Source organism: Mixophyes fleayi, chromosome 3 (assembly GCF_038048845.1).
Source record: "Mixophyes fleayi isolate aMixFle1 chromosome 3, aMixFle1.hap1, whole genome shotgun sequence".
In the NCBI taxonomy this organism is placed as follows: Eukaryota; Metazoa; Chordata; class Amphibia; order Anura; family Limnodynastidae; genus Mixophyes; species Mixophyes fleayi.
Genome location: NC_134404.1, coordinates 22,913,055 through 22,932,957, shown reverse-complemented (window position 1 = coordinate 22,932,957; position 19,903 = coordinate 22,913,055). Strand labels below are relative to the sequence as shown.

Here is a 19,903-nt window from a genome sequence, read left to right as displayed (position 1 = left end):
TTCTTAGAGCTCTTTTGTGCCTATATTTGAACCTTTCCAATAAATCTCTCAAGTCTCTTAACTGGTGTATTGCCTTTTCCAATAATCCTAACATCTACTAGAAGAATTGGTGAAATACAGGTCCTGAGGACTTTGGAACCATACTTTACAGAGTTCCACAATGAATTGGCTCACTAGTTTGCTGACTATTTCCTTGTTTTTTAAGATAGTATATTCTTCTCACCTCAACCTGGACATTATTTTGCCTTCTTAATTTCCCTCTCCTAGGAATAATGGAAAAAAGGTAACTGTATTTCAGAAGATGACAGTTAACCATTTTATAGAAAGTGCAAGGATTTAGGAAATTCTATGTTCAGCATGTCTTCACCTCTTTTCCAAAAGCAGGTCATCAGGCTTCTAATTCGGGGCCTCCTGAATGTGCTCAAACACTGAGATACATCCTCTCTTATGGATTGTATTATAACTTTGCCCATTACAGAAGAGTGCTTTCATGGACATTGAAGTGATGTTACTATCTTTGCCGGTGATAATATGCTACTGTGGCCCTAAATCTCACAAGTCACAACACAAAGCATCTGCATGAAAGTTTTTCAAAATAGGTAAAGGGTGGCGTGCAGACATGTTAATGTTTCTTTTTTTTAAAATGACCCATTGTCTCTGTCAGCCTTTCCTTTACAGTGCAACACTGAGCCATTCCATCATTGTTTTAAAATCCTTATTAATCAATTTTTTTCCCATTCATCTGTTATTTTGCTTGATTTCCTTGGCTCTCCCGGAGACATAACTTTCAGTTGGGAAAGTAACCATAAAAGCTGGAGATGCCGGGGATTGAAGCCGGGGCCTCATACATGCGAAGCATGCGCTCTACCACTGAGCTACATCCCCTTTGGTTTTTTGAGCAGGGAGTTCGGGTGATTGCATATTTACATGTTATTCTAGTGCCACTACTTTACCAGTCGTCTTAATTAAATCTAAGAGGATGGAACGATGAGCACCATTATACTCTGATGGTGAGTAGAGAAACTGTGGTTTCTGCAGGTGATCAGGATTGCAGGAGAGACGCAGTTCAAACTTTGGATGTTTGTGAGCCTTCCTTATCAGCAATTGATTTTTTTATCAGAAACCCTAGCAGTTGTAATGGAAGGCATGGAAATTTTCACAGTTGATGGTCAGCAGAGTACTGTCCGATAGCCTGTAGTCTGCTAGGAAGTCATCCAGCTCTAAAAGATATTCAATGGTATGGAAGACTTTTGCAACCTGGTGTGTAGCATCCAAAGTGCATGTTGGAAACTTTTTGGCTAATAATATGGAAGAGTTCCTTTCGATGGGTTTTGAAAATCACCTGAGCCCTGAACGTTGAACATGCAATTTATCCATTCTTTATTGGGCATTATATCCTTTAATTGTCATATTATTTAGTGAGTCTAACGGTTGAATACGCCCAAATCATTGTAGAATCTCGCCTGTGCTTTAACATTCTTTCTTAGAGCTCTTTTGTGCCTATATTTGAACCTTTCCAATAAATCTCTCAAGTCTCTTAACTGGTGTATTGCCTTTTCCAATAATCCTAACATCTACAAGAAGAATTGGTGAAATACAGGTCCTGAGGACTTTGGAACCATACTTTACAGAGTTCCACAATGAATTGGCTCACTAGTTTGCTGACTATTTCCTTGTTTTTTAAGATAGTATATTCTTCTCACCTCAACCTGGACATCATTTTGCCTTCTTAATTTCCCTCTCCTAGGAATAATGGAAAAAAGGTAACTTGTATTTCAGAAGATGACAGTTAACCATTTTATAGAAAGTACAAGGATTTAGGAAATTCTATGTTCAGCATGTCTTCACCTCTTTTCCAAAAGCAGGTCATCAGGCTTCTAATTCGGGGCCTCCTGAATGTGCTCAAACACTGAGATACATCCTCTCTTATGGATTGTATTATAACTTTGCCCATTACAGAAGAGTGCTTTCATGGACATTGAAGTGATGTTACTATCTTTGCCAGTGTTAATATGCTACCGTGGCCCTAAATCTCACAAGTCACAACACAAAGCATCTGCATGAAAGTTTTTCAAAATAGGTAAAGGGTGGCGTGCAGACATGTTAATGTTTCTTTTTTTTAAAATGACCCATTGTCTCTGTCAGCCTTTCCTTTACAGTGCAACACTGAGCCATTCCATCATTGTTTTAAAATCCTTATCAATCAAGTTTTTTCCCATACATCTGTTATTTTGCTTGATTTCCTTGGCTCTCCCGGAGACATAACTTTCAGTTGCGAAAGTAACCATAAAAGCTGGAGATGCCAGGGATTGAACCTGGGGCCTCATACATGCGAAGCATGCGCTCTACCACTGAGCTACATCCCCTTTTGTTTTTTGAGCAGGGAGTTCGGATGATTGCATATTTACATGTTATTCCAGTGCCACTACTTTACCAGTCGTCTTAATTAAATCTAAGAGGATGGAACGATGAGCACCATTATACTCTGATGGTGAGTAGAGAAACTGTGGTTTCTGCAGGTGATCAGGATTGCAGGAGAGACGCAGTTCAAACTTTGGATGTTTGTGAGCCTTCCTTATCAGCAATTGATTTTTTTATCAGAAACCCTAGCAGTTGTAATGGAAGGCATGGAAATTTTCACAGTTGATGGTCAGCAGAGTACTGTCCGATAGCCTGTAGTCTGCTAGGAAGTCATCCAGCTCTAAAAGATATTTAATGGTATGGAAGACTTTTGCAACCTGGTGTGTAGCATCCAAAGTGCATGTTGGAAACTTTTTGGCTAATAATATGGAAGAGTTCCTTTCGATGGGTTTTGAAAATCACCTGAGCCCTATACGTTGAACATGCAATTTATCCATTCTTTATTGGGCATTATATCCTTTAATTGTCATATTATTTAGTGAGTCTAACGGTTGAATACGCCCAAATCATTGTAGAATCTCGCCTGTGCTTTAACATTCTTTCTTAGAGCTCTTTTGTGCCTATATTTGAACCTTTCCAATAAATCTCTCAAGTCTCTTAACTGGTGTATTGCCTTTTCCAATAATCCTAACATCTACAAGAAGAATTGGTGAAATACAGGTCCTGAGGACTTTGGAACCATACTTTACAGAGTTCCACAATGAATTGGCTCACTAGTTTGCTGACTATTTCCTTGTTTTTTAAGATAGTATATTCTTCTCACCTCAACCTGGACATCATTTTGCCTTCTTAATTTCCCTCTCCTAGGAATAATGGAAAAAAGGTAACTTGTATTTCAGAAGATGACAGTTAACCATTTTATAGAAAGTACAAGGATTTAGGAAATTCTATGTTCAGCATGTCTTCACCTCTTTTCCAAAAGCAGGTCATCAGGCTTCTAATTCGGGGCCTCCTGAATGTGCTCAAACACTGAGATACATCCTCTCTTATGGATTGTATTATAACTTTGCCCATTACAGAAGAGTGCTTTCATGGACATTGAAGTGATGTTACTATCTTTGCCAGTGTTAATATGCTACCGTGGCCCTAAATCTCACAAGTCACAACACAAAGCATCTGCATGAAAGTTTTTCAAAATAGGTAAAGGGTGGCGTGCAGACATGTTAATGTTTCTTTTTTTTAAAATGACCCATTGTCTCTGTCAGCCTTTCCTTTACAGTGCAACACTGAGCCATTCCATCATTGTTTTAAAATCCTTATTAATCAAGTTTTTTCCCATTCATCTGTTATTTTGCTTGATTTCCTTGACTCTCCCGGAGACATAACTTTCAGTTGCGAAAGTAACCATAAAAGCTGGAGATGCCGGGGATTGAACCTGGGGCCTCATACATGCGAAGCATGCGCTCTACCACTGAGCTACATCCCCTTTTATTTTTTGAGCAGGGAGTTCGGATGATTGCATATTTACATGTTATTCCAGTGCCACTACTTTACCAGTCGTCTTAATTAAATCTAAGAGGATGGAACAATGAGCACCATTATACTCTGATGGTGAGTAGAGAAACTGTGGTTTCCGCAGGTGATCAGGATTGCAGTAGAGACGCATTTCAAACTTTGGATGTTTGTGAGCCTTCCTTATCAGCGATTGATTTTTTTATCAGAAACCCTAGCAGTTGTAATGGAAGGCATGGAAATTTTCACAGTTGATGGTCAGCAGAGTACTGTCCGATAGCCTGTAGTCTGCTAGGAAGTCATCCAGCTCTAAAAGATATTCAATGGTATGGAAGACTTTTGCAACCTGGTGTGTAGTATCCAAAGTGCATGTTGGAAACTTTTTGGCTAATAATATGGAAGAGTTCCTTTCGATGGGTTTTAAAAAACTCCTAAGCCCTGAACGTTGAACATGCAATTTATCCATTCTTTATTGGGCATTATATCTTTTAATTGTCATATTATTTAGTGAGTCTAACGGTTGAATACGCCCAAATCATTGTAGAATCTCGCCTGTGCTTTAACATTCTTTCTTAGAGCTCTTTTGTGCCTATATTTGAACCTTTCCAATAAATCTCTCAAGTCTCTTAACTGGTGTATTGCCTTTTCCAAGAATCCTAACATCTACTAGAAGAATTGGTGAAATACAGGTCCTGAGGACTTTGGAACCATACTTTACAGAGTTCCACAATGAATTGGCTCACTAGTTTGCTGACTATTTCCTTGTTTTTTAAGATAGTATATTCTTCTCACCTCAACCTGGACATTATTTTGCCTTCTTAATTTCCCTCTCCTAGGAATAATGGAAAAAAGGTAACTTGTATTTCAGAAGATGACAGTTAACCATTTTATAGAAAGTGCAAGGATTTAGGAAATTCTATGTCCAGCATGTCTTCACCTCTTTTCCAAAAGCAGGTCATCAGGCTTCTAATTCGGGGCCTCCTGAATGTGCTCAAACACTGAGATACATCCTCTCTTATGGATTGTATTATAACTTTGCCCATTACAGAAGAGTGCTTTCATGGACATTGAAGTGATGTTACTATCTTTGCCGGTGTTAATATGCTACTGTGGCCCTAAATCTCACAAGTAACAACACAAAGCATCTGCATGAAAGTTTTTCAAAATAGGTAAAGGGTGGCGTGCAGACATGTTAATGTTTCTTTTTTTTAAAATGACCCATTGCCTCTGTCAGCCTTTCCTTTACAGTGCAACACTGAGCCATTCCATCATTGTTTTAAAATCCTTATTAATCAATTTTTTTCCCATTCATCTGTTATTTTGCTTGATTTCCTTGGCTCTCCCGGAGACATAACTTTCAGTTGGGAAAGTAACCATAAAAGCTGGAGATGCCGGGGATTGAAGCCGGGGCCTCATACATGCGAAGCATGCGCTCTACCACTGAGCTACATCCCCTTTGGTTTTTTGAGCAGGGAGTTCGGGTGATTGCATATTTACATGTTATTCTAGTGCCACTACTTTACCAGTCGTCTTAATTAAATCTAAGAGGATGGAACGATGAGCACCATTATACTCTGATGGTGAGTAGAGAAACTGTGGTTTCCGCAGGTGATCAGGATTGCAGTAGAGACGCAGTTCAAACTTTGGATGTTTGTGAGCCTTCCTTATCAGCGATTGATTTTTTTATCAGAAACCCTAGCAGTTGTAATGGAAGGCATGGAAATTTTCACAGTTGATGGTCAGCAGAGTACTGTCCGATAGCCTGTAGTCTACTAGGAAGTCATCCAGCTCTAAAAGATATTCAATGGTATGGAAGACTTTTGCAACCTGGTGTGTAGTATCCAAAGTGCATGTTGGAAACTTTTTGGCTAATAATATGGAAGAGTTCCTTTCGATGGGTTTTAAAAAACTCCTGAGCCCTGAACGTTGAACATGCAATTTATCCATTCTTTATTGGGCATTATATCCTTTAATTGTCATATTATTTAGTGAGTCTAACGGTTGAATACGCCCAAATCATTGTAGAATCTCGCCTGTGCTTTAACATTCTTTCTTAGAGCTCTTTTGTGCCTATATTTGAACCTTTCCAGTAAATCTCTCAAGTCTCTTAACTGGTGTATTGCCTTGTCCAATAATCCTAACATCTTCAAGAAGAATTGGTGAAATACAGGTCCTGAGGACTTTGGAACCATACTTTACAGCGTTCCACAATGAATTGGCTCACTAGTTTGCTGACTATTTCCTTGTTTTTTAAGAAAATATATTCTTCTCACCTCAACCTGGACATCATTTTGCCTTCTTAATTTCCCTCTCCTAGGAATAATGGAAAAAAGGTAACTTGTATTTCAGAAGATGACAGTTAACCATTTTATAGAAAGTGCAAGGATTTACGAAATTCTATGTTCAGCATGTCTTCACCTCTTTTCCAAAAGCAGGTCATCAGGCTTCTAATTCGGGGCCTCCTGAATGTGCTCAAACACTGAGATACATCCTCTCTTATGGATTGTATTATAACTTTGCCCATTACAGAAGAGTGCTTTCATGGACATTGAAGTGATGTTACTATCTTTGCCAGTGTTAATATGCTACTGTGGCCCTAAATCTCACAAGTCACAACACAAAGCATCTGCATGAAAGTTTTTCAAAATAGGTAAAGGGTGGCGTGCAGACATGTTAATGTTTCTTTTTTTTAAAATGACCCATTGTCTCTGTCAGCCTTTCCTTTACAGTGCAACACTGAGCCATTCCATCATTGTTTTAAAATCCTTATCAATCAAGTTTTTACCCATACATCTGTTATTTTGCTTGATTTCCTTGGCTCTCCCGGAGACATAACTTTCAGTTGCGAAAGTAACCATAAAAGCTGGAGATGCCGGGGATTGAACACGGGGCCTCATACATGCGAAGCATGCGCTCTACCACTGAGCTACATCCCCTTTTGTTTTTTGAGCAGGGAGTTCGGGTGATTGCATATTTACATGTTATTCCAGTGCCACTACTTTACCAGTCGTCTTAATTAAATCTAAGAGGATGGAACGATGAGCACCATTATACTCTGATGGTGAGTAGAGAAACTGTGGTTTCCGCAGGTGATCAGGATTGCAGTAGAGACGCAATTCAAACTTTGGATGTTTGTGAGCCTTCCTTATCAGCGATTGATTTTTTTATCAGAAACCCTAGCAGTTGTAATGGAAGGCATGGAAATTTTCACAGTTGATGGTCAGCAGAGTACTGTCCGATAGCCTGTAGTCTGCTAGGAAGTCATCCAGCTCTAAAAGATATTCAATGGTATGGAAGACTTTTGCAACCTGGTGTGTAGCATCCAAAGTGCATGTTGGAAACTTTTTGGCTAATAATATGGAAGAGTTCCTTTCGATGGGTTTTGAAAATCACCTGAGCCCTGAACGTTGAACATGCAATTTATCCATTCTTTATTGGGCATTATATCCTTTAATTGTCATATTATTTAGTGAGTCTAACGGTTGAATACGCCCAAATCATTGTAGAATCTCGCCTGTGCTTTAACATTCTTTCTTAGAGCTCTTTTGTGCCTATATTTGAACCTTTCCAATAAATCTCTCAAGTCTCTTAACTGGTGTATTGCCTTTTCCAATAATCCTAACATCTACAAGAAGAATTGGTGAAATACAGGTCCTGAGGACTTTGGAACCATACTTTACAGAGTTCCACAATGAATTGGCTCACTAGTTTGCTGACTATTTCCTTGTTTTTTAAGATAGTATATTCTTCTCACCTCAACCTGGACATCATTTTGCCTTCTTAATTTCCCTCTCCTAGGAATAATGGAAAAAAGGTAACTTGTATTTCAGAAGATGACAGTTAACCATCTTATAGAAAGTGCAAGGATTTACGAAATTCTATGTTCAGCATGTCTTCACCTCTTTTCTAAAAGCAGGTCATCAGGCTTCTAATTCGGGGCCTCCTGAATGTGCTCAAACACTGAGATACATCCTCTCTTATGGATTGTATTATAACTTTGCCCATTACAGAAGAGTGCTTTCATGGACATTGAAGTGATGTTACTATCTTTGCCAGTGTTAATATGCTACCGTGGCCCTAAATCTCACAAGTAACAACACAAAGCATCTGCATGAAAGTTTTTCAAAATAGGTAAAGGGTGGCGTGCAGACATGTTAATGTTTCTTTTTTTTAAAATGACCCATTGTCTCTGTCAGCCTTTCCTTTACAGTGCAACACTGAGCCATTCCATCATTGTTTTAAAATCCTTATCAATCAAGTTTTTTCCCATTCATCTGTTATTTTGCTTGATTTCCTTGGCTCTCCCGGAGACATAACTTTCAGTTGCGAAAGTAACCATAAAAGCTGGAGATGCCGGGGATTGAAGCCGGGGCCTCATACATGCGAAGCATGCGCTCTACCACTGAGCTACATCCCCTTTGGTTTTTTGAGCAGGGAGTTCGGGTGATTGCATATTTACATGTTATTCTAGTGCCACTACTTTACCAGTCGTCTTAATTAAATCTAAGAGGATGGAACGATGAGCACCATTATACTCTGATGGTGAGTAGAGAAACTGTGGTTTCTGCAGGTGATCAGGATTGCAGGAGAGACGCAGTTCAAACTTTGGATGTTTGTGAGCCTTCCTTATCAGCGATTGATTTTTTTATCAGAAACCCTAGCAGTTGTAATGGAAGGCATGGAAATTTTCACAGTTGATGGTCAGCAGAGTACTGTCCGATAGCCTGTAGTCTACTAGGAAGTCATCCAGCTCTAAAAGATATTCAATGGTATGGAAGACTTTTGCAACCTGGTGTGTAGTATCCAAAGTGCATGTTGGAAACTTTTTGGCTAATAATATGGAAGAGTTCCTTTCGATGGGTTTTAAAAAACTCCTGAGCCCTGAACGTTGAACATGCAATTTATCCATTCTTTATTGGGCATTATATCCTTTAATTGTCATATTATTTAGTGAGTCTAACGGTTGAATACGCCCAAATCATTGTAGAATCTCGCCTGTGCTTTAACATTCTTTCTTAGAGCTCTTTTGTGCCTATATTTGAACCTTTCCAGTAAATCTCTCAAGTCTCTTAACTGGTGTATTGCCTTGTCCAATAATCCTAACATCTTCAAGAAGAATTGGTGAAATACAGGTCCTGAGGACTTTGGAACCATACTTTACAGCGTTCCACAATGAATTGGCTCACTAGTTTGCTGACTATTTCCTTGTTTTTTAAGATAGTATATTCTTCTCACCTCAACCTGGACATCATTTTGCCTTCTTAATTTCCCTCTCCTAGGAATAATGGAAAAAAGGTAACTTGTATTTCAGAAGATGACAGTTAACCATCTTATAGAAAGTGCAAGGATTTACGAAATTCTATGTTCAGCATGTCTTCACCTCTTTTCCAAAAGCAGGTCATCAGGCTTCTAATTCGGGGCCTCCTGAATGTGCTCAAACACTGAGATACATCCTCTCTTATGGATTGTATTATAACTTTGCCCATTACAGAAGAGTGCTTTCATGGACATTGAAGTGATGTTACTATCTTTGCCAGTGTTAATATATTACTGTGGCCCTAAATCTCACAAGTCACAACACAAAGCATCTGCATGAAAGTTTTTCAAAATAGGTAAAGGGTGGTGTGCAGACATGTTAATGTTTCTTTTTTTTAAAATGACCCATTGTCTCTGTCAGCCTTTCCTTTACAGTGCAACACTGAGCCATTCCATCATTGTTTTAAAATCCTTATCAATCAAGTTTTTACCCATACATCTGTTATTTTGCTTGATTTCCTTGGCTCTCCCGGAGACATAACTTTCAGTTGCGAAAGTAACCATAAAAGCTGGAGATGCCGGGGATTGAAGCCGGGGCCTCATACATGCAAAGCATGCGCTCTACCACTGAGCTACATCCCCTTTTGTTTTTTGAGCAGGGAGTTCGGGTGATTGCATATTTACATGTTATTCCAGTGCCACTACTTTACCAGTCGTCTTAATTAAATCTAAGAGGATGGAACAATGAGCACCATGATACTCTGATGGTGAGTAGAGAAACTATGGTTTCCGCAGGTGATCAGGATTTCAGTAGAGACGCAATTCAAACTTTGGATGTTTGTGAGCCTTCCTTATCAGCGATTGATTTTTTTATCAGAAACCCTAGCAGTTGTAATGGAAGGCATGGAAATTTTCACAGTTGATGGTCAGCAGAGTACTGTCCGATAGTCTGTAGTCTGCTAGGAAGTCATCCAGCTCTAAAAGATATTCAATGGTATGGAAGACTTTTGCAACCTGGTGTGTAGCATCCAAAGTGCATGTTGGAAACTTTTTGGCTAATAATATGGAAGAGTTCCTTTCGATGGGTTTTGAAAATCACCTGAGCCCTGAACGTTGAACATGCAATTTATCCATTCTTTATTGGGCATTATATCCTTTAATTGTCATATTATTTAGTGAGTCTAACGGTTGAATACGCCCAAATCATTGTAGAATCTCGCCTGTGCTTTAACATTCTTTCTTAGAGCTCTTTTGTGCCTATATTTGAACCTTTCCAATAAATCTCTCAAGTCTCTTAACTGGTGTATTGCCTTTTCCAATAATCCTAACATCTACAAGAAGAATTGGTGAAATACAGGTCCTGAGGACTTTGGAACCATACTTTACAGAGTTCCACAATGAATTGGCTCACTAGTTTGCTGACTATTTCCTTGTTTTTTAAGATAGTATATTCTTCTCACCTCAACCTGGACATCATTTTGCCTTCTTAATTTTCCTCTCCTAGGAATAATGGAAAAAAGGTAACTTATATTTCAGAAGATGACAGTTAACCATTTTATAGAAAGTACAAGGATTTAGGAAATTCTATGTTCAGCATGTCTTCACCTCTTTTCCAAAAGCAGGTCATCAGGCTTCTAATTCGGGGCCTCCTGAATGTGCTCAAACACTGAGATACATCCTCTCTTATGGATTGTATTATAACTTTGCCCATTACAGAAGAGTGCTTTCATGGACATTGAAGTGATGTTACTATCTTTGCCAGTGTTAATATGCTACCGTGGCCCTAAATCTCACAAGTAACAACACAAAGCATCTGCATGAAAGTTTTTCAAAATAGGTAAAGGGTGGCGTGCAGACATGTTAATGTTTCTTTTTTTTAAAATGACCCATTGTCTCTGTCAGCCTTTCCTTTACAGTGCAACACTGAGCCATTCCATCATTGTTTTAAAATCCTTATCAATCAAGTTTTTTCCCATTCATCTGTTATTTTGCTTGATTTCCTTGGCTCTCCCGGAGACATAACTTTCAGTTGCGAAAGTAACCATAAAAGCTGGAGATGCCGGGGATTGAACACGGGGCCTCATACATGCGAAGCATGCGCTCTACCACTGAGCTACATCCCCTTTTGTTTTTTGAGCAGGGAGTTCGGGTGATTGCATATTTACATGTTATTCCAGTGCCACTACTTTACCAGTCGTCTTAATTAAATCTAAGAGGATGGAACGATGAGCACCATTATACTCTGATGGTGAGTAGAGAAACTGTGGTTTCCGCAGGTGATCAGGATTGCAGTAGAGACGCAATTCAAACTTTGGATGTTTGTGAGCCTTCCTTATCAGCGATTGATTTTTTTATCAGAAACCCTAGCAGTTGTAATGGAAGGCATGGAAATTTTCACAGTTGATGGTCAGCAGAGTACTGTCCGATAGCCTGTAGTCTGCTAGGAAGTCATCCAGCTCTAAAAGATATTCAATGGTATGGAAGACTTTTGCAACCTGGTGTGTAGCATCCAAAGTGCATGTTGGAAACTTTTTGGCTAATAATATGGAAGAGTTCCTTTCGATGGGTTTTGAAAATCACCTGAGCCCTGAACGTTGAACATGCAATTTATCCATTCTTTATTGGGCATTATATCCTTTAATTGTCATATTATTTAGTGAGTCTAACGGTTGAATACGCCCAAATCATTGTAGAATCTCGCCTGTGCTTTAACATTCTTTCTTAGAGCTCTTTTGTGCCTATATTTGAACCTTTCCAATAAATCTCTCAAGTCTCTTAACTGGTGTATTGCCTTTTCCAATACTCCTAACATCTACAAGAAGAATTGGTGAAATACAGGTCCTGAGGACTTTGGAACCATACTTTACAGAGTTCCACAATGAATTGGCTCACTAGTTTGCTGACTATTTCCTTGTTTTTTAAGATAGTATATTCTTCTCACCTCAACCTGGACATCATTTTGCCTTCTTAATTTCCCTCTCCTAGGAATAATGGAAAAAAGGTAACTTGTATTTCAGAAGATGACAGTTAACCATCTTATAGAAAGTGCAAGGATTTACGAAATTCTATGTTCAGCATGTCTTCACCTCTTTTCTAAAAGCAGGTCATCAGGCTTCTAATTCGGGGCCTCCTGAATGTGCTCAAACACTGAGATACATCCTCTCTTATGGATTGTATTATAACTTTGCCCATTACAGAAGAGTGCTTTCATGGACATTGAAGTGATGTTACTATCTTTGCCAGTGTTAATATGCTACCGTGGCCCTAAATCTCACAAGTAACAACACAAAGCATCTGCATGAAAGTTTTTCAAAATAGGTAAAGGGTGGCGTGCAGACATGTTAATGTTTCTTTTTTTTAAAATGACCCATTGTCTCTGTCAGCCTTTCCTTTACAGTGCAACACTGAGCCATTCCATCATTGTTTTAAAATCCTTATCAATCAAGTTTTTTCCCATTCATCTGTTATTTTGCTTGATTTCCTTGGCTCTCCCGGAGACATAACTTTCAGTTGCGAAAGTAACCATAAAAGCTGGAGATGCCGGGGATTGAACACGGGGCCTCATACATGCGAAGCATGCGCTCTACCACTGAGCTACATCCCCTTTTGTTTTTTGAGCAGGGAGTTCGGGTGATTGCATATTTACATGTTATTCCAGTGCCACTACTTTACCAGTCGTCTTAATTAAATCTAAGAGGATGGAACGATGAGCACCATTATACTCTGATGGTGAGTAGAGAAACTGTGGTTTCCGCAGGTGATCAGGATTGCAGTAGAGACGCAATTCAAACTTTGGATGTTTGTGAGCCTTCCTTATCAGCGATTGATTTTTTTATCAGAAACCCTAGCAGTTGTAATGGAAGGCATGGAAATTTTCACAGTTGATGGTCAGCAGAGTACTGTCCGATAGCCTGTAGTCTGCTAGGAAGTCATCCAGCTCTAAAAGATATTCAATGGTATGGAAGACTTTTGCAACCTGGTGTGTAGCATCCAAAGTGCATGTTGGAAACTTTTTGGCTAATAATATGGAAGAGTTCCTTTCGATGGGTTTTGAAAATCACCTGAGCCCTGAACGTTGAACATGCAATTTATCCATTCTTTATTGGGCATTATATCCTTTAATTGTCATATTATTTAGTGAGTCTAACGGTTGAATACGCCCAAATCATTGTAGAATCTCGCCTGTGCTTTAACATTCTTTCTTAGAGCTCTTTTGTGCCTATATTTGAACCTTTCCAATAAATCTCTCAAGTCTCTTAACTGGTGTATTGCCTTTTCCAATAATCCTAACATCTACAAGAAGAATTGGTGAAATACAGGTCCTGAGGACTTTGGAACCATACTTTACAGAGTTCCACAATGAATTGGCTCACTAGTTTGCTGACTATTTCCTTGTTTTTTAAGATAGTATATTCTTCTCACCTCAACCTGGACATCATTTTGCCTTCTTAATTTCCCTCTCCTAGGAATAATGGAAAAAAGGTAACTTGTATTTCAGAAGATGACAGTTAACCATCTTATAGAAAGTGCAAGGATTTACGAAATTCTATGTTCAGCATGTCTTCACCTCTTTTCTAAAAGCAGGTCATCAGGCTTCTAATTCGGGGCCTCCTGAATGTGCTCAAACACTGAGATACATCCTCTCTTATGGATTGTATTATAACTTTGCCCATTACAGAAGAGTGCTTTCATGGACATTGAAGTGATGTTACTATCTTTGCCAGTGTTAATATACTACTGTGGCCCTAAATCTCACAAGTCACAACACAAAGCATCTGCATGAAAGTTTTTCAAAATAGGTAAAGGGTGGCGTGCAGACATGTTAATGTTTCTTTTTTTTAAAATGACCCATTGTCTCTGTCAGCCTTTCCTTTACAGTGCAACACTGAGCCATTCCATCATTGTTTTAAAATCCTTATCAATCAAGTTTTTTCCCATACATCTGTTATTTTGCTTGATTTCCTTGGCTCTCCCGGAGACATAACTTTCAGTTGCGAAAGTAACCATAAAAGCTGGAGATGCCAGGGATTGAACCCGGGGCCTCATACATGCAAAGCATGCGCTCTACCACTGAGCTACATCCCCTTTTGTTTTTTGAGCAGGGAGTTCGGGTGATTGCATATTTACATGTTATTCCAGTGCCACTACTTTACCAGTCGTCTTAATTAAATCTAAGAGGATGGAACAATGAGCACCATTATACTCTGATGGTGAGTAGAGAAACTATGGTTTCCGCAGGTAATCAGGATTTCAGTAGAGACGCAGTTCAAACTTTGGATGTTTGTGAGCCTTCCTTATCAGCGATTGATTTTTTTATCAGAAACCCTAGCAGTTGTAATGGAAGGCATTGAAATTTTCACAGTTGATGGTCAGCAGAGTACTGTCCGATAGCCTGTAGTCTGCTAGGAAGTCATCCAACTCTAAAAGATATTCAATGGTATGGAAGACTTTTGCAACCTGGTGTGTAGTATCCAAAGTGCATGTTGGAAACTTTTTGGCTAATAATATGGAAGAGTTCCTTTCGATGGGTTTTGAAAATCACCTGAGCCCTGAACGTTGAACATGCAATTTATCCATTCTTTATTGGGCATTATATCCTTTAATTGTCATATTATTTAGTGAGTCTAACGGTTGAATACGCCCAAATCATTGTAGAATCTCGCCTGTGCTTTAACATTCTTTCTTAGAGCTCTTTTGTGCCTATATTTGAACCTTTCCAGTAAATCTCTCAAGTCTCTTAACTGGTGTATTGCCTTTTCCAATAATCCTAACATCTACAAGAAGAATTGGTGAAATACAGGTCCTGAGGACTTTGGAACCATACTTTACAGAGTTCCACAATGAATTGGCTCACTAGTTTGCTGACTATTTCCTTGTTTTTTAAGATAGTATATTCTTCTCACCTCAACCTGGACATCATTTTGCCTTCTTAATTTCCCTCTCCTAGGAATAATGGAAAAAAGGTAACTTGTATTTCAGAAGATGACAGTTAACCATTTTATAGAAAGTGCAAGGATTTAGGAAATTCTATGTCCAGCATGTCTTCACCTCTTTTCCAAAAGCAGGTCATCAGGCTTCTAATTCGGGGCCTCCTGAATGTGCTCAAACACTGAGATACATCCTCTCTTATGGATTGTATTATAACTTTGCCCATTACAGAAGAGTGCTTTCATGGACATTGAAGTGATGTTACTATCTTTGCCAGTGTTTATATGCTACTGTGGCCCTAAATCTCACAAGTCACAACACAAAGCATCTGCATGAAAGTTTTTCAAAATAGGTAAAGGGTGGCGTGCAGACATGTTAATGTTTCTTTTTTTTAAAATGACCCATTGTCTCTGTCAGCCTTTCCTTTACAGTGCAACACTGAGCAATTCCATTATTGTTTTAAAATCCTTATTAATCAAGTTTTTTCCCATTCATCTGTTATTTTGCTTGATTTCCTTGGCTCTCCCGGAGACATAACTTTCAGTTGCGAAAGTAACCATAAAAGCTGGAGATGCTGGGGATTGAACGCGGGGCCTCATACATGCGAAGCATGCGCTCTACCACTGAGCTACATCCCCTTTTGTTTTTTGAGCAGGGAGTTCGGGTGATTGCATATTTACATGTTATTCCAGTGCCACTACTTTACCAGTCGTCTTAATTAAATCTAAGAGGATGGAACGATGAGCACCATTATACTCTGATGGTGAGTAGAGAAACTGTGGTTTCCGCAGGTGATCAGGATTGCAGTAGAGACGCAATTCAAACTTTGGATGTTTGTGAGCCTTCCTTATCAGCGATTGATTTTTTTATCAGAAACCCTAGCAGTTGTAATGGAAGGCATGGAAATTTTCACAGTTGATGGTCAGCAGAGTACTGTCCGATAGCCTGTAGTCTGCTAGGAAGTCATCCAGCTCTAAAAGATATTCAATGGTATGGAAGACTTTTGCAACCTGGTGTGTAGCATCCAAAGTGCATGTTGGAAACTTTTTGGCTAATAATATGGAAGAGTTCCTTTCGATGGGTTTTGAAAATCACCTGAGCCCTGAACGTTGAACATGCAATTTATCCATTCTTTATTGGGCATTATATCCTTTAATTGTCATATTATTTAGTGAGTCTAACGGTTGAATACGCCCAAATCATTGTAGAATCTCGCCTGTGCTTTAACATTCTTTCTTAGAGCTCTTTTGTGCCTATATTTGAACCTTTCCAATAAATCTCTCAAGTCTCTTAACTGGTGTATTGCCTTTTCCAATAATCCTAACATCTACAAGAAGAATTGGTGAAATACAGGTCCTGAGGACTTTGGAACCATACTTTACAGAGTTCCACAATGAATTGGCTCACTAGTTTGCTGACTATTTCCTTGTTTTTTAAGATAGTATATTCTTCTCACCTCAACCTGGACATCATTTTGCCTTCTTAATTTCCCTCTCCTAGGAATAATGGAAAAAAGGTAACTTGTATTTCAGAAGATGACAGTTAACCATCTTATAGAAAGTGCAAGGATTTACGAAATTCTATGTTCAGCATGTCTTCACCTCTTTTCTAAAAGCAGGTCATCAGGCTTCTAATTCGGGGCCTCCTGAATGTGCTCAAACACTGAGATACATCCTCTCTTATGGATTGTATTATAACTTTGCCCATTACAGAAGAGTGCTTTCATGGACATTGAAGTGATGTTACTATCTTTGCCAGTGTTAATATACTACTATGGCCCTAAATCTCACAAGTCACAACACAAAGCATCTGCATGAAAGTTTTTCAAAATAGGTAAAGGGTGGCGTGCAGACATGTTAATGTTTCTTTTTTTTAAAATGACCCATTGTCTCTGTCAGCCTTTCCTTTACAGTGCAACACTGAGCCATTCCATCATTGTTTTAAAATCCTTATCAATCAAGTTTTTTCCCATACATCTGTTATTTTGCTTGATTTCCTTGGCTCTCCCGGAGACATAACTTTCAGTTGCGAAAGTAACCATAAAAGCTGGAGATGCCAGGGATTGAACCCGGGGCCTCATACATGCAAAGCATGCGCTCTACCACTGAGCTACATCCCCTTTTGTTTTTTGAGCAGGGAGTTCGGGTGATTGCATATTTACATGTTATTCCAGTGCCACTACTTTACCAGTCGTCTTAATTAAATCTAAGAGGATGGAACAATGAGCACCATTATACTCTGATGGTGAGTAGAGAAACTATGGTTTCCGCAGGTAATCAGGATTTCAGTAGAGACGCAGTTCAAACTTTGGATGTTTGTGAGCCTTCCTTATCAGCGATTGATTTTTTTATCAGAAACCCTAGCAGTTGTAATGGAAGGCATTGAAATTTTCACAGTTGATGGTCAGCAGAGTACTGTCCGATAGCCTGTAGTCTGCTAGGAAGTCATCCAACTCTAAAAGATATTCAATGGTATGGAAGACTTTTGCAACCTGGTGTGTAGTATCCAAAGTGCATGTTGGAAACTTTTTGGCTAATAATATGGAAGAGTTCCTTTCGATGGGTTTTGAAAATCACCTGAGCCCTGAACGTTGAACATGCAATTTATCCATTCTTTATTGGGCATTATATCCTTTAATTGTCATATTATTTAGTGAGTCTAACGGTTGAATACGCCCAAATCATTGTAGAATCTCGCCTGTGCTTTAACATTCTTTCTTAGAGCTCTTTTGTGCCTATATTTGAACCTTTCCAGTAAATCTCTCAAGTCTCTTAACTGGTGTATTGCCTTTTCCAATAATCCTAACATCTACAAGAAGAATTGGTGAAATACAGGTCCTGAGGACTTTGGAACCATACTTTACAGAGTTCCACAATGAATTGGCTCACTAGTTTGCTGACTATTTCCTTGTTTTTTAAGATAGTATATTCTTCTCACCTCAACCTGGACATCATTTTGCCTTCTTAATTTCCCTCTCCTAGGAATAATGGAAAAAAGGTAACTTGTATTTCAGAAGATGACAGTTAACCATTTTATAGAAAGTGCAAGGATTTAGGAAATTCTATGTCCAGCATGTCTTCACCTCTTTTCCAAAAGCAGGTCATCAGGCTTCTAATTCGGGGCCTCCTGAATGTGCTCAAACACTGAGATACATCCTCTCTTATGGATTGTATTATAACTTTGCCCATTACAGAAGAGTGCTTTCATGGACATTGAAGTGATGTTACTATCTTTGCCAGTGTTTATATGCTACTGTGGCCCTAAATCTCACAAGTCACAACACAAAGCATCTGCATGAAAGTTTTTCAAAATAGGTAAAGGGTGGCGTGCAGACATGTTAATGTTTCTTTTTTTTAAAATGACCCATTGTCTCTGTCAGCCTTTCCTTTACAGTGCAACACTGAGCAATTCCATTATTGTTTTAAAATCCTTATTAATCAAGTTTTTTCCCATTCATCTGTTATTTTGCTTGATTTCCTTGGCTCTCCCGGAGACATAACTTTCAGTTGCGAAAGTAACCATAAAAGCTGGAGATGCTGGGGATTGAACGCGGGGCCTCATACATGCGAAGCATGCGCTCTACCACTGAGCTACATCCCCTTTTGTTTTTTGAGCAGGGAGTTCGGGTGATTGCATATTTACATGTTATTCCAGTGCCACTACTTTACCAGTCGTCTTAATTAAATCTAAGAGGATGGAACGATGAGCACCATTATACTCTGATGGTGAGTAGAGAAACTGTGGTTTCCGCAGGTGATCAGGATTGCAGTAGAGACGCAATTCAAACTTTGGATGTTTGTGAGCCTTCCTTATCAGCGATTGATTTTTTTTATCAGAAACCCTAGCAGTTGTAATGGAAGGTATGGAAATTTTCACAGTTGATGGTCAGCAGAGTACTGTCCGATAGCCTGTAGTCTTCTAGGAAGTCATCCAGCTCTAAAAGATACTCAATGGTATGGAAGACTTTTTTAACCTGGTGTGTAGCATCCAAAGTGCATGTTGGAAACTTTTTGGCTAATAATATGGAAGAGTTCCTTTCGACAGGTTTTGAAAATCACCTGAGCCCTGAACGTTGAACATGCAATTTATCCATTCTTTAAGCACACTTGGGCATTGTATCCTTTAATTGTCATAATATTTAGTGAGTCTAACGGTTGAATACGCCCAAATCATTGTAGAATCTCGCCTGTGCTTTAACATTCTTTCTTAGAGCTCTTTCGTGCCTATATTTGAACCTTTCCAGTAAATCTCTCAAGTCTCTTAACTGATGTATTGCCTTTTCCAATAATCCTAACATCTTCAAGAAGAATTAGTGAAATACAGGTCCTGAGGACTTGGGAACCATACTTTACAGAGTTCCATAATGAATTGGCTCACTAGTTTGCTGACTATTTCCTTGTTTTTTAAGATAGTATATTCTTCTCACCTCAACCTGGACATCATTTTGCCTTCTTAATTTCCCTCTCCTAGGAATAATGGAAAAAAGGTAGCTTGTCTTTCAGAAGATGATTGTTAACCATTTTATAGAAAGTGCGAGGATTTAGGAAATTCTATGTTCAGCATGTCTTCACCTCTTTTCCAAAAGCAGGTCATCAGGCTTCTAATTCGGGGCCTCATGAATGTGCTCAAACACTGAGATACATCCTCTCTTATGGATTGTATTATAACTTTGCCCATTACAGAAGAGTGCTTTCATGGACATTGAAGTGATGTTACTATCTTTGCCAGTGTTTATATGCTACTGTGGCCCTAAATCTCACAAGTCACAACACAAAGCATCTGCATGAAAGTTTTTCAAAATAGGTAAAGGGTGGCATGCAGACATGTTAATGTTTCTTTTTTTTAA

The 19,903-nt window shown here is 38.9% G+C and overlaps 13 non-coding genes across 13 annotated transcripts; all 13 read right to left on the bottom strand.

Annotated features, from left to right (window-relative positions):
* Nucleotides 1-813: 813 nt before the first annotated feature.
* Nucleotides 814-885, bottom strand: TRNAA-CGC (transfer RNA alanine (anticodon CGC)). The gene has a single exon. It is a non-coding gene; the product is annotated as a tRNA-Ala (tRNA).
* Nucleotides 886-2,294: 1,409 nt separating this feature from the next.
* On the bottom strand, nucleotides 2,295-2,366 carry TRNAA-CGC (transfer RNA alanine (anticodon CGC)). Its single transcript has one exon. It is a non-coding gene; the product is annotated as a tRNA-Ala (tRNA).
* Nucleotides 2,367-3,775: 1,409 nt separating this feature from the next.
* Nucleotides 3,776-3,847, bottom strand: TRNAA-CGC (transfer RNA alanine (anticodon CGC)). The gene has a single exon. It is a non-coding gene; the product is annotated as a tRNA-Ala (tRNA).
* A 1,409-nt stretch (nucleotides 3,848-5,256) lies between these two features.
* Nucleotides 5,257-5,328, bottom strand: TRNAA-CGC (transfer RNA alanine (anticodon CGC)). The gene has a single exon. It is a non-coding gene; the product is annotated as a tRNA-Ala (tRNA).
* A 1,409-nt stretch (nucleotides 5,329-6,737) lies between these two features.
* On the bottom strand, nucleotides 6,738-6,809 carry TRNAA-CGC (transfer RNA alanine (anticodon CGC)). Its single transcript has one exon. It is a non-coding gene; the product is annotated as a tRNA-Ala (tRNA).
* A 1,409-nt stretch (nucleotides 6,810-8,218) lies between these two features.
* On the bottom strand, nucleotides 8,219-8,290 carry TRNAA-CGC (transfer RNA alanine (anticodon CGC)). Its single transcript has one exon. It is a non-coding gene; the product is annotated as a tRNA-Ala (tRNA).
* Nucleotides 8,291-9,699: 1,409 nt separating this feature from the next.
* Nucleotides 9,700-9,771, bottom strand: TRNAA-UGC (transfer RNA alanine (anticodon UGC)). The gene has a single exon. It is a non-coding gene; the product is annotated as a tRNA-Ala (tRNA).
* A 1,409-nt stretch (nucleotides 9,772-11,180) lies between these two features.
* On the bottom strand, nucleotides 11,181-11,252 carry TRNAA-CGC (transfer RNA alanine (anticodon CGC)). The gene has a single exon. It is a non-coding gene; the product is annotated as a tRNA-Ala (tRNA).
* Nucleotides 11,253-12,661: 1,409 nt separating this feature from the next.
* Nucleotides 12,662-12,733, bottom strand: TRNAA-CGC (transfer RNA alanine (anticodon CGC)). Its single transcript has one exon. It is a non-coding gene; the product is annotated as a tRNA-Ala (tRNA).
* A 1,409-nt stretch (nucleotides 12,734-14,142) lies between these two features.
* TRNAA-UGC (transfer RNA alanine (anticodon UGC)) lies at nucleotides 14,143-14,214 on the bottom strand. The gene has a single exon. It is a non-coding gene; the product is annotated as a tRNA-Ala (tRNA).
* A 1,409-nt stretch (nucleotides 14,215-15,623) lies between these two features.
* Nucleotides 15,624-15,695, bottom strand: TRNAA-CGC (transfer RNA alanine (anticodon CGC)). Its single transcript has one exon. It is a non-coding gene; the product is annotated as a tRNA-Ala (tRNA).
* Nucleotides 15,696-17,104: 1,409 nt separating this feature from the next.
* TRNAA-UGC (transfer RNA alanine (anticodon UGC)) lies at nucleotides 17,105-17,176 on the bottom strand. The gene has a single exon. It is a non-coding gene; the product is annotated as a tRNA-Ala (tRNA).
* Nucleotides 17,177-18,585: 1,409 nt separating this feature from the next.
* Nucleotides 18,586-18,657, bottom strand: TRNAA-CGC (transfer RNA alanine (anticodon CGC)). Its single transcript has one exon. It is a non-coding gene; the product is annotated as a tRNA-Ala (tRNA).
* Between the last annotated feature and the right edge of the window lie 1,246 nt (nucleotides 18,658-19,903).